This window comes from Pseudophryne corroboree, chromosome 6 (genome assembly GCF_028390025.1).
Source record: "Pseudophryne corroboree isolate aPseCor3 chromosome 6, aPseCor3.hap2, whole genome shotgun sequence".
NCBI lineage: Eukaryota > Metazoa > Chordata > Amphibia > Anura > Myobatrachidae > Pseudophryne > Pseudophryne corroboree.
In genome coordinates this window covers 154,058,217-154,071,351 of record NC_086449.1, presented here as the reverse complement: position 1 = coordinate 154,071,351, position 13,135 = coordinate 154,058,217, and the positions used below count along the sequence as shown (strand labels likewise).

Genomic DNA, 13,135 nt, shown 5'->3' with positions numbered 1-13,135 from the left:
TACAGTAATACAGCTGCAAACAAACCATTATAATATTCCAACTAGTATACCGTTATATCGATGATATTTTACTTTTGACTTTTTTTCTTTTAAACTTTTAGTCTCATACAATGGTTACATTGTGATATGCACTGTCCTTGATTTTATAAAATAAAGTGGAGTCTATTTATTAATATTTGGTGACTGGATTAATCCTCTAGTGCAGCTTATCGCTGCACTGGAAAATCACCTATCACCATTATTTATTCTTTGCCAAGGTGATACTGGACTGGAGTTTTAATGGTTAACTTACCTGTTTTCTGAGGGGTTATGCACATGTCTGGCCCAGCTAGCAAGTGGTTCCCATGCACAGTTCCACTAATTAAAAAATAATAATTCTCAACAATAAATATAAATAAAAATAATTTGAAAAAAATAAAAATGTTTAAAAACAAAATATGAGGCACACTGGGAATAAAACATATGTTTATTTATTTTCTTTTGTTCAGAAGGACTGTGGTGGTACTTGCATAATGGAGCTACAATCCTTGTTAAATAGGCTTACTTATGCTTTGCGAAGGGATGTTATTACCATTGAGATCTGGTGACTATTACCACCAGTGGGATGACTTCTACTTGAGATAAGACATTTTGCCCTTTTAATAGATAGATGACTGTGAGGAAAACAGATTCAATAATATGACCACTGGACCTAAAATACCTTAAATACAATGTTTCAGAAAAATGTACATGTATGTAACATGCTTTGGCCTTATCAGGACTAAAAATATTGGACAGAAAATATGACATTATAGTACTATCCCTCTTATGAGCATACCTAGAAACTTCTTGATTGTGGCCTCTGGGAAAGACTGAAGGAGGAGCTCCAGTTGGGTGGTGTTGGGGTGTGGCACAGTCAACTGTATCACTGAGGCCCAATGACACGCAGTACAATGTTTCAATTCATGGTGATGTCTTTTGTCACAAATCCTCAGACTGTCCACTTCAGGGGGGAAGTGGGGAGGATCCATGAGGCTGGTCCACGCCCACACAGGGATGCAGGAAAGAGTCTGACGGATATTCCGGGGTAGTAGGCAACTCTGAGTAGCAGGTATTCTCCTGTTTGCATGTATGTACTAGGAAAATGAGCAAAGAAATACATATAAATACATACATACAAATTGGTGAATGTGTTTTAGTAATTAATGTTGACGTGTTTTCCATGTGCATTCATTCATTGTACTATTAACTATGCAGGGCAAAATGCAGTAGCCTTCAGTTGCCAAAACGTGGCTTTGCCTTTAAAAAAAAAGCTGTTTAAAATCTTGCGGCTAAATCACTGAAACATCAGCACTTTGGACAACCCGGAGGCTGTTGCATTTAGCACACAATCTATTATACTGGTAATGATTCGCTTTAGAGAAATCAACAGTCATGAAGTCTTTTTTATTTATTTATTTATTTTTTTCAGCACAAAAGCTTCATGACTGCATTGATTCTAATACCAAAACTTCATTACTATATTGATTTCTCAGTAATTATAAGGCTGTGCTATAATCATATTGGTTTTGTATTTGAGGTCATCCTCTCCATTATTAGCCTGTACTGTTTGACTAATTTTTCTCCTGGGAGAGAGCACTAAATCCAGCTCTACATGTCCTGTGGTCTCTGGTATGAGAGCAGCAGAGCTGGGTGGTATACGGAAAGGTAGTATAGTACAGTCTGAAGGTGTCCGGCTGTCAGTGCAGAGGGCCTGCTCCCAGGTCAGCTTCATTTATACCTCACATCTCTCCCTGCTGTGCTGATTGTACAATTCCGGCTGAGGAATGAGCTTAGCGCATTAAGACTGTGCTGAATTCTCTGCAGTCTCCTCTTTAGCGCACAAGGCAATAAAATGATATTAGAGCACCCGTTGACAAGTCCTTTAATGTAGCCAGTAGCTACATAACTGAGAAGCTATCTGACCGAGCCCTAATTTGGAATACACAAACCAAAATTATATATAGGTTTTAATAGAGAATAAATACTATTAAAATCATGATGCTACTGTACATCATATGCAACAAGGAAACCTCCCTAAGGGTCATATTTAGTAATTATCGGGACTTATAATTTATTATCACTGCTTATCTTGGTAATAAGACGCTAAATATTGCAGCATGTATGAATATTCACATGCAAGGCCAGAGGCTCCAATATCAGCTCATCTCTGCAATGTGCATAATGCGCTCACATTACTTCCGGGGTTGTGAGTCGCCCACGCTACAGTCGGGTTGGGTATGGGTGACCGGAGGTTGGGATACCGCCGTCACCATACCAACACCGGGATCCCGGAGTTTAGGTTGCTGGCAGGGGGATTGAGCACAACAAAGCCCTTTGGTGACTCGCTGCGTTCGCTGCAAAGTGGGCTTGGTGGCTCTCTGCGCTTGCCACAAGTTCTGTTCCCACTCTATGGGTGTTGTGGACACCCACAAGTGGGAATAGTCCCTGTCAGTCGGCATGACAACTGTCAGGATTTCACCCACGCGGGATTCTTGTGTCGGTACAGTACAGTCCACTTCCCCTACAGTCTGTGCGTAGTGTGCTGGTTGATGATCTTATGGGTTCCACTCCCAGTAATGTTTCTGTTATTTTCTCCACTGGTGCAACCATAGGGTGCAGGGGATGTAAACCACACCCGGGTGCCACTCTTCCAGGGGGTGTCACCAGAATGCTGATTCTTCCTCAATGACAGGGAGTCGGATGCTGCACCAGCTTCTCTTCAGTGGCAGGAGCTGGACAGTGCAGGCAGAGTCTCAGGGGGCAGCTCTACAGCCCCGTGAATCCTGGGCATACACTCACAGTGATGAAAATGGGATGCCCCACAATACCACACCCCCTCATCAAGGCCACGCCCATCTACCCTATGCCACACCCCTTTTGAAGAGGATCCTTAGTATTTGCTGCTGTATTATATTGTTTTAGTATTTGCTAAAATAAGTATAGCAATATTTGTAAAACTAAAGACAAAAACTGCCAATAGTCTCCATTATGTTTGCCTGCAGTCCTCAAATGATGCATATAACTAAGCAGTTGTTGTTTATGTACATTAGTAATTAGTGTTATTGAAAAAAACGTGATTAAATCACATCTAAGAAAAGCAGAAGTAATTGCTTATTTATATATCACTTAACATTTTTAAAGCTAAACTGGTTAAAGTGTGCCTGGGGTCAGAATACAAGTGACCTGTAATGACAGGTCTAAATGACTGATAGATCAGTCCATTCCATAAATAAACCGCCTCGGCATCTGATGCTGTGATGGATGCATGTTCATAATTTGCTGAAAAAATGCGCACATGAAAATAGTGTTTTTATTGCCATACTGTATGCTGATTCTCACACATCACTTCTGCAGCGGATTAATGTTAGGCATGCAAGCACCAATATACAGTATTGAAGGCATACATATAACCAGGTGATTAGCAAAAAAAAAAAGAATTGCAATTAGGTTTGATAAACCACAGTTCTAAAACTGTGTCTCCAGAATGAAGATGAAGATAGCAAAGACAATAGTCTTAAAATACGCTCATAAAATCCAATAACCCATGTACATTCATTAAAGACCAATCAGCTTCAGAGGTAAATTTGCAATCAGCTAATCAGAAGCATCTAGCTAGTACTGGTTACCATCTTCATCATCATCACTAGTGTCAGTTTGCATGAGCCCTCAGGCACCCACAATTGACAAGGTCTGGGGGCTGGCCTCTGTTCAGTGGCGCAGAGAGTGGGGGTGAGCGGGTACTAATTACAGTGGGGGGGGGACACCATCTTTCAGTAGTATTTTCAGGAAGACAGAACTTGCACATTGAAAGCAAAGACACTGGCACTGTCTTTGCTCTCTAGTGCACATGCACCATCTTCCCAGAGCCAGCCCTAACCAATTTGATTTTGGCTGGTGCCCCCTAGTACTGCCACTAGTTCTGCTTGCGTTGATATCCGCTGGCCTCCCAATTCTGGGCATGTGGTCAAGGTGCCGCAAACAGCCTCGACCCACTATGTGCTCATTGCAAAGGTATGCTGTAGGGTCAACGGTACAGATCTCAGAGCCGACATTTCCTCCCTGGTCTGTGCTCACACAAGAGGTGCTCATCAGGTCTCCCACATACCGCCATTGCCTGCTGTCAAGCTGAGCTGCTCTAGACTTGTAATGCATGTCTCTAGGCATTCCAAATGCCCTAGGCAATTGTCTAGTTTGCCTATGCCTAGGGCTGGCTCTGCATCTTCCCAAGTATCACTGGGAAGATGGCACCACCGGGGAGGAGGAGGGACACACTTCCCACAAGCAAGGTAGGAAGCGGATGCCCTCATGGCTATCTATACCCCTGCCTCCGTTTGTTATAATTATATGATCACGCACTTACTCTATACTAAGTCTCCATTAGTCCATCCATATGCTCCCCATCCTGCCTCTCCAGTGATTTGCATGTGCAAGTATGCTGTAGATGCCAGTGGCGTAAGTTCGTCACAGTTGCCCGGAGGCAAGATAAATATTGGTGCCCCCCTATTTCCTATATTAAGATAAATATATGTGTGTGTGTGTGTGTGTGTGCGTGTGTGTGTGTGTGTGTGTGTGTGTGTGTGTGTGTGTGTGTATGTGGAGTGTTCTGAAAAAAAATTATATACTGTAGGATTATAACCCATGATCTGTTACACTGACAGCAGACACTTTACTGATGGCGTTATTTGCTCCTGTACAGGAAGCATGAGAATTCTAACTATATGAAGTTACGTGTAATTGTCAGAGAAGTATATAGTTAAAATTCTCATATTTCCTATACAGGAGCAAACCGCTTTATCAGTAAGGTGTCTGCTTCCAGTGTAATAGGGTGTGCTTTCTAATCCTGGGTGTGATACTTGTAAAATGTGTATATTCAGTATAATAAAGAGGATGTGATTTGTAAGGTGCAGGGACCAGTGAGGAAGTTGACCACTGAAAAGACAGCGACAGCTATCAATTAACTTAATTCAATTGTGTCACAGAATGGGAGGAGAGGTGCCCCCCTTCAGAGCAGGAGCCCGGCGGCAGATGACTCCGTTGCCTCCCAGAGTTCTGCCTCTGGTAGATGCAAGGAACTAGGCTTATTGGTGTGATTATGCACCTTTATTTGTGGGAATGCGCCCAGTATTTTATGCGAGTATTTTATGCTACGTAAATGGTTGACATCCAACTCGGCAATGTGTATTTGGTGATTTAAGTGGTTGCAGACCCCCCTGTTTTTCCTGGGTTTTAGTTTTTGACACAGTACTTTTGACAGAGGTCATCAGGAGAAATATGAATGGGGAAAGAGGTGTGCAATGACATAGAGGTTAGAATATAATTTAATGCAAGCTACTCACCACCAAATGCTGCTCACCCCCCATTTAAAACTCCTCTTGCCAACACACTTAACAAGCAGCCCTAAAAGCAGTGGAGGATAAAGCCTGTGTAAATCTGTTAAACCAAATAAGACAATATGATGTGTCCAGAATACAGTAGATGGCTATAGTAAACTTTTCGTTCTTCTCCGTAGAGTAAAAAAAACAACCCAGATGCTATTTTTTTTTAATCCTGTACTTTTGTTGCAGCTACAGGTAGCCTTAGGTGGGACATGCTGTACCAAGAGAAAATAAAGAGCTTGATAAAAAATTGTATACTGTAGCTATAAAATATAACTACTGGTAACAGGATGTACACGGGCAATATACAGAGTCTCAGTATTTTGTATTACTGTATCAGGTATAATGTTCATTAAATGCACTTTGTGTGTGGGGACTTTTTCAAAGCTTTGGAGAGAGATAAAGTAGAGAGAAAGTAAGGTAAGTAAGATGTACTAAGCCTCAGAGACTGATGCAGTGGAGAGAGATAAAGTACCAATCAGCTCATAACAGCCATGTTATATGTGGTGCTTGATTGGCTGGTACTTTATCTCTCTCCACTTTATCTTTCTCCAAGGTTTGATACATCTCATCCCCCAGTATGTGATACTCAGTATATAGAGCAGGTTACCGTGGTAGCAGGTAAGGGATGACATCACCATGAGAGGGCAGGTTGTAACATTAGCCCTCTCTATTCCAAACAAGCCACTGTGTTACTGTCTATACTAGTATAAATCACATGTTTATACCACACAGTGAATGCCATGACTAAACTCATCTAGACATGCATTCCTGTTGAATGAGCACAAGAATATCACAATAAACATAACCATTAAATATATAGAAATATGCTCACAATGATCACATACAGTAAGACATGTGGTCAGTGCCCATTAAAAGATAGATTTAGTTAAGGTTATGTTATATGAATCCTGCTGACATGAGGGTAATGTGCCTGAAGGGGAATGAGTGTGCCACAGACTAGTTGGGGTGTGCTGTTTATACATACAGGATTAGGTGCACAAATGATGATCATTCCCTGATCCTCTATATTTCATATAGAACCTAACTGCTTTGGAGTTCCCTTTAGAGTCCACTGTCATACAGTGCCTTGTCACTGGTGGCCCAGTGTTACATCTATATAGACAGTGTTGGACTGGGGCAGGTAGGGCCCACCGGGGGAATGCAGTGGTAGGGCCTATGTTAGGGGTATGGCCAGTCTGCAGAGGGGGTGTGGCCTGCCACCTCATTGGTTTGACTAACCATTAGAGAGTGCAACTTCCGTGCCCCTCATAAATATATACAGTAAATTCATCTGCTGCATCAATGATAATGTGGCAGATTATTAACATATTAATAACAGCAATGCACTGTAGAAAATACACCATAGTCCAGTATAACGTGTATAATAATGTATAATGTATAATTCAAGTGCACAGACTGGAACCTGATCCTTGGAGCAGGAGGTGGGGCCCGGGCAGGGGCGCCCACCGGTGGTTTCCCCTGTACTCCTGTGGGCCAGTCCAAGCCTGTCTATAGAGCCCAGTCCCTGGTGGGCCAATGAACAGTGTTCATTTTTTGGTGGATTATATTATTTATTACTATGTTTTGGCAATTCCTTGGTGGCCTAATATGCCTATACATTGCTCAGTCCCTAGTGGGCCACTGTAGTCATACTGTATATTGTTTAGTCCTTAATGGCACAGTTGAACCACTTACTTCTTGGTGTAGCCATATATAGCTTAGGCAAAGATTTATCAAGTCTTGGAGAGTAATAAATTGCACAGTGATAAAGAACCAACCAACCAACTCCTAACTGCCATGTTACAGGCTGTGTTTGAAAAATGAAAGGAGCTGATTGGTTGGTACTTTATCACCGCGCAATTTATCACTCTTCAAAGCTTGATAACTATGGGCCTTAGTTTCTAGTGGTTCAGTGTGCCGTAGAGAGAGAGAGTGGTCACTGGCAGCCCAATGATGTTACTTATCTACTCATTTCAAACCCTGCACTAACCTTGTATAAAGTGGAAAGTTAAGAAATAAACTATGTAATATGAATGTATATAACAGTTGTTTACACACAATGGAGACATTTTGGGATGGAGGCAATATTGAGAACATAAAAATTAAGCAACCAGAGCATTCCATGACTGGACGTGTAGGGGCAGATGTAATTGGGTCCGAGTTTGTCGGAAGTGCGAGATGCCAGCAGTTTTTTAAAGGGGCACTCATTTACAAGGCATGGTTTTGCCTTGTAAGTTATTGTGGCTTTAAAAACGTCCAAGAAGGTCTGGCATCCCGCATCTCTGGCTACCTCGGGTCCTGTGACAAATGCCCCGTAGTTCAGACTAGAGCCCCAGATATACATGGAATTAGGTGAATATTTCACAGAATGGTTCATGGGAAAATTACGCTCTCTCTAGTTACAAAATGGCTGCATTCACTCTGCACATTCAGTGGAGGCACTTAACTGATTTTATCTGACAAATTTTTAAATATCTAATAACAAGCAGCATTTGTATTTGTATTATATTATATAATGGTACAGTATATAGTATACATTTAAAAAAGTGAGTAGTACTGTATACGCATTTTGAGCTCATTGGCAGAAATACAGTCAATATATATATATATATATATATATATATATATTATCCCAATGTTGCTCACAGTAATTACAAGTTTTAGCAGGGTGGTCTATTTTTACTGTCACATTAATAATTTATTATATTTATTGGATAGAATCATACCTCAGAAGTTTCAAAAAAAATGTGAAATGCAACTTAAAAACAAATTAGTTGCTCATAAAAGTAATGATTGTCGCAGTTGCAAGAACTAATTTTCTGTCTTCAAAAAACAATAGCTGTCATTTGTTATACTGTTCTCGTGCTCAAAGTACAGTATATACCATATGTAACACCACATGTAACTGGGAAACCAGTTCAAACACCAGGTGGAGATGACGACACAGCTATTATTAGACTGCTCCTGCAAGGGGGAGACCTCATGCCAACATTTTTGCGCAAAGAATTTTAAATTTAAATGAGCCTTCTGCTAGCAACAGGCTAAACAACGTGTTTCTATCTGAGAATAAATTCAGGAACTATTACTACACGCTGGTCTATCCATCTCAGCTAGAGGCTTTCTGTTGCAGTTGTTGAGATTTGATATACAGTAAATTGCACTTGTAAGAACAAATATGAAATAGTGTCCTCCGTAGTATAAGAAACAACAGGAGGACATCTATGAAAACTGATGCAAATGATAAAATGTTGTCTGCGAAAATTAGTTTATGACTTTGTGCAGGTTTAGAAAATGTAAAAACAACTGACTACTAGCACCATCTAAGGTTTAGACAATGTAATAGCAATTGACTACTAGCGCCATCTTAGGTTTAGACAATGTAATAGCAATTGACTACTAGCACCATCTAAGGTTTAGACAATGTAATAGCAATTGACTACTAGCGCCATCTTAGGTTTAGACAATGTAATAGCAATTGACTACTAGCGCCATCTTAGGTTTAGACAATGTAATAGCAATTGATTAATAGTGCCATCTTTTTTTCTCTGCACTGCTTTTCTTAGATGTTCCTTAACGGAAGTTATTTAACATGGTACAAAGAGAAATATTGTCCTGTAATCCATGCCAACCAATCAGATGACTGGTGTATCTAGATGTGCAGTGCACTCACCGCACACCCTGAACCCACTGAATATACTTACCTTGTGACCACCACTGAAGAAATCTCCAGGACAGTGGTGCAGACCCCATGTTCCCAGATATATGCGCAGGCTCAATTAAGAAATCAGCATTTACAGATGAAGCCATTGGCCTTTAATAGGATTAACTGAGCCAGGGCAATCGGACTTAATCCCCTGCTGTATTGTTCTCTCTGTATTGTATTGCACCTGAGAACAATAGATGAAAGGCTTATGCTAATAAACCTTGGTGTGCCTAGGCGCAGCAAAGAAGCCAAGATGAACATGGCTCCATCTGTAGATGGCAATGACTCCTTTTTCCTGGAGATACTGTATGTTATGGGCATGCTTAGTAAGATGTTCCACATTGCCAGAGTCTACTCTGCATATTTGGGTGTGCAAGTAGGCTGCACACGGTCCGTTCCTCTCATAAAACATCCCCTCAATCAGATATCCAGATTATAAGTAAAAATCTCCCCTTACTTTAGATACTGTAACTGCACATATTAGAAGCCACCTTGGATTTCTCATATGTGTATAAAAGCACTTGCCCTGTAGCCCTTTCCATTTATGAGTTATCAAATTCTTCAAAAGTTTCCCAAGTCTTTAAAAGTTACACTATGGTGCGTTTTTTGCATCCCTGTGATCAGGTAGTCGCCGCCTACAGGGGGAGGGGGAATTCGCTGTGTATGTGTGCATTCCGATGTGTTGGAGTGACTGCACAAACTCATTTTGTGCAGTCTCTGCGCAGCCCAGGACTTACTCTTCCAGTGCGATGATCGGGGCTGGAGCTGACGTCAGAAACCCTCCCTCCAAACGCCTGGTCCCTCCTGCGTTTCTCCTGACTCTCCTCAAAAACGGTCAGTTGTCACCCACAAACGCCCTCTTCTTGTCAATCTCCTTGCATTCGCCAGTGCGATGATATTTATCGCTGCCTGGCGCTCCCCACCACTGTGGACCGTTGCGCACACCCATTGCGGTGCATACGCATGCGTAGTTCAGACCTGATCGCCCACTGTGCGAAAATTCACAACAGCGATTAGGTCTGAATCGGCTCCCATGTGCATCATGGTCTGAAACTGGACTCAAATAAAAGAGGCATAAAGCAATTGTTTGCTATGGCCGTGATACTTCCAGCATGCAAAATGAGCAGGGACTGCATGTCTGCACTATCCCACTGGAGGACACAAGGCATTCATTTGTATCCTATTGCAGTAGGGGGGCTGCATAGCACTTCAAGAGTGCTAGGCACATCAGCAATATGACTTGGATCTGCCCCTTGTACAGTGGCAGAACTTGTGAGTGGTGGGTCGCACCCCTCCAAATTCATAATATGCCACAAGGCAGTGGGTTACAGGGGAAGGTAGAGGGTTACAGGGAGAGGCAGAGGGTGACAGAGTGAGGAAAAGGATGAGAGTGATGGGTAGGGCTCATCACTACAGGGCTACAGCTCCTGGCGTCCACATAAAAATAGGCCCATCATAATGATGATGAATGGCCACACAGTCAGCCATAAATCATAAGTATTAAAATATTGTTTCTAGTTTTCTCAGAAATATATGCAGTTTTTGAATTTTTATGTACTTAGGGAAACAGTGGAGCTGATAGTGTAGGAGGTGTACACACCTACGTGGCTGTAGTCCCACTCACACCCACTCTGATCCGCATCTCACATTAGGCCCTTGAACAATTTCAGCTCCAGGCCCATGTGGCCCTTAATATGGTGACGGGCAGAAGAAGAGGGTGATGGTGAGAGGAAAAGGGTGACAGGGAGAGGAAGACAGGCATATGATGAGGGTGACAGAGAGAGGCAGAGGGAGTCAGAGAGAGGAAGAAGGTGATGAAGAGAGGAAGAAGGTGACAGAGAGAGGTATAGGGTGATGGAGAGAGTAAGAAGGTGATGGGGAGAGGAAGAGGGTGACGGGAAGAGAATTGAGGGTGACAGAGAGAGAGGAAAAGGGTGAGGGTTATGGGCAGAGTGTTAACGGTTAGAGAAAGAGGGTGATGGGGAGAGTCACAGGGTGACGAGGAGAGAGGAAGAGGGTAATTGGCAGATTAAAAGAGTAAAGGTGATGGGCAGAGGGTTCACGTGGAGAGGAAGAGGGTGATGGGGAGAGGCACTGTGTGATGAGGAGAGGAAAAGGGTGATGGGCAGAGGAAGAAGGCGTGGGGTGAGAAAGACTCGCAGAGGGTGACGGAGAGAGCAACATGGGGATGGAGAACGAAAGAGGGTGACAGGAAGATGGTGATGGAGAGAGGAAGAGGGTGATGGGAGAGGAAGACAGGCAAAGAATTGCGGTGACAGAGAGAAGAAGAGGGTGACAGAGAGAGAAAGAGGATGACGCGAAAATAGTGATTGGCAGAAGAAGTGAGTGATGGAGAGAGGAAGAAAGAGACGGCGAGAGGGTAAGGGTGACAAAGAAGGGAAGAGGGTGATGGAGAGAGGAAGAGGGTGATGGTGACAGTCAAAGACTTGATGTGGAGAGGAAGAGCGTGATGGGGAGAGGCAGAGGGTGACGGTGAGAGGAAAATGATGATGGCCAGAGGAAGAAGGTGATGGGAAGAGGTTGATGAAGAGAGGAAGATGGTGAGTGACTGGGGGAGGGTGGTAGAGAGAGGAAGAGGGTGATGGGGAGAGGAAGACAGGCAATGGAAGAGGGTGACAGAGGAATAGTGTGACTGAAAGAGAAAGAGGGTGATGGGCAGAGCAAGAGGGTGATGGGGAGAGGAAGAGGGTGACGGGGAGAGGGTCATAGGGAGAAACAGAAAGGTAGAGGCAGAGGGTGACAAATATATTATATATTGCAATTTACTTACCTGGGCCTATGGTAGAGCAGCAGCAGGTGGAGGACGGTTGATCCACTCCACGCACAGATCCCCAGCAAGGGTGGCAAATGAGAGCTGCAGGACTTCCTCAGAGAGCAGGCAGACAGTCACTGGCAGACAGATGTAGGAAGTCCCAGAGAATCGGGGAGAGTGGAGAGGAGGAGGCAGTAAATGTGTTGGGCCGGGGGCCCTTCTTCATCCCCTCCGGATACCAGGTGGCAGCTGTGCATGGAAATTGCTGGCTGAGGCTCTTCTCCTCCTGCTCCTCTCTTCCCTTACACATTTGGCGCTGAGCACTGACCAGCCGTGCCCGGACTGCAGAACATCAATGTTGTTTACTATGTTCTGAGTTACGGGGAGACAGGCAGCGGGTGGTGCAGCGGCTGGTGGCAGCATACAATCAGTCATTGTGACTCATTGTAATTCCACCGGCTATGGGCCCTCTCATTGCAATGCACCGGCTGCACCGGCGCTAGTTCTGCAGCTACCCCTGTAACCTGAACACTCCCTCATCTCATGAGCATTCCCTTGGTCCCGATCATTTCACTTCTAAGGGGCAGATGTACTAAGCCTTCAGAGTGATAAAGTGGAGAAAGATAAAGTAATAGCCTAACTCCTAACTGGCATGTAACAGGCTGTGTTTGAAAAATGACAGTTATTGTAAAAGCTGATTGATTGGTCCTCTGTCTCTCTCCACTTTGGGGTCTATGTAGTAAGTATTGGAGAGAGATAAAGTGGAGGGAGACAAAGTACCAATCAGCTCCTAACTGCCATGTTACAGGCTGTGTTTGAAAAATGACGTTTAGAAGCTGATAAGTTAGTGCTTTCTCTCCTTCCACTTTATCTCTCTCAAAGATTTAATACATCTTCCCCTAAATGTTGGGATGTAGAGCATGAGAGTGAAGTTGTACTGCTGCCCGGTCATGCAGTGTCTCTAAAGGATGAGAGGAAGCAAGGAGCTATAAGTGACAGCCAAAGGGTGGATCATAATTCATGTTCTCAATAACTCTAGACATGCTTGCTCCAGTGGTATACAGTGTAGTCCACAATCTGCCATCTCTCCATAGCTTTGTATTAGAGAATGCCAGAGCATTGTAATGTGAACACAAGAGTTAAAGAGTGTCTTTTAGCTTTCAATGGGAAAATACAGTGGATTGCAGAAGGCACTGCAGGTGATCGTGTTTCAGTGCCAATTCCTTTATTCACTAGCCACAGTGCGGACTGGCAATATGG

The 13,135-nt window shown here is 43.3% G+C and overlaps 1 protein-coding gene and 1 long non-coding RNA gene across 3 annotated transcripts in view; one reads left to right on the top strand and one right to left on the bottom strand.

Moving 5' to 3' along the window:
- The window catches only part of LRRTM4 (leucine rich repeat transmembrane neuronal 4), an 871,250-nt gene that overhangs the window by 6,040 nt on the left and 852,075 nt on the right, over positions 1-13,135 (top strand). The gene's annotated exons all lie outside the window — the stretch shown is intronic.
- LOC134935072 (uncharacterized) overlaps positions 510-13,135 on the bottom strand; it is a 112,252-nt gene continuing 99,626 nt past the window's right edge. The window contains exon 3 of the long non-coding RNA XR_010179877.1: positions 510-1,115. This is a non-coding gene — a long non-coding RNA (uncharacterized LOC134935072). The remainder of the gene's footprint in view (positions 1,116-13,135) is intronic.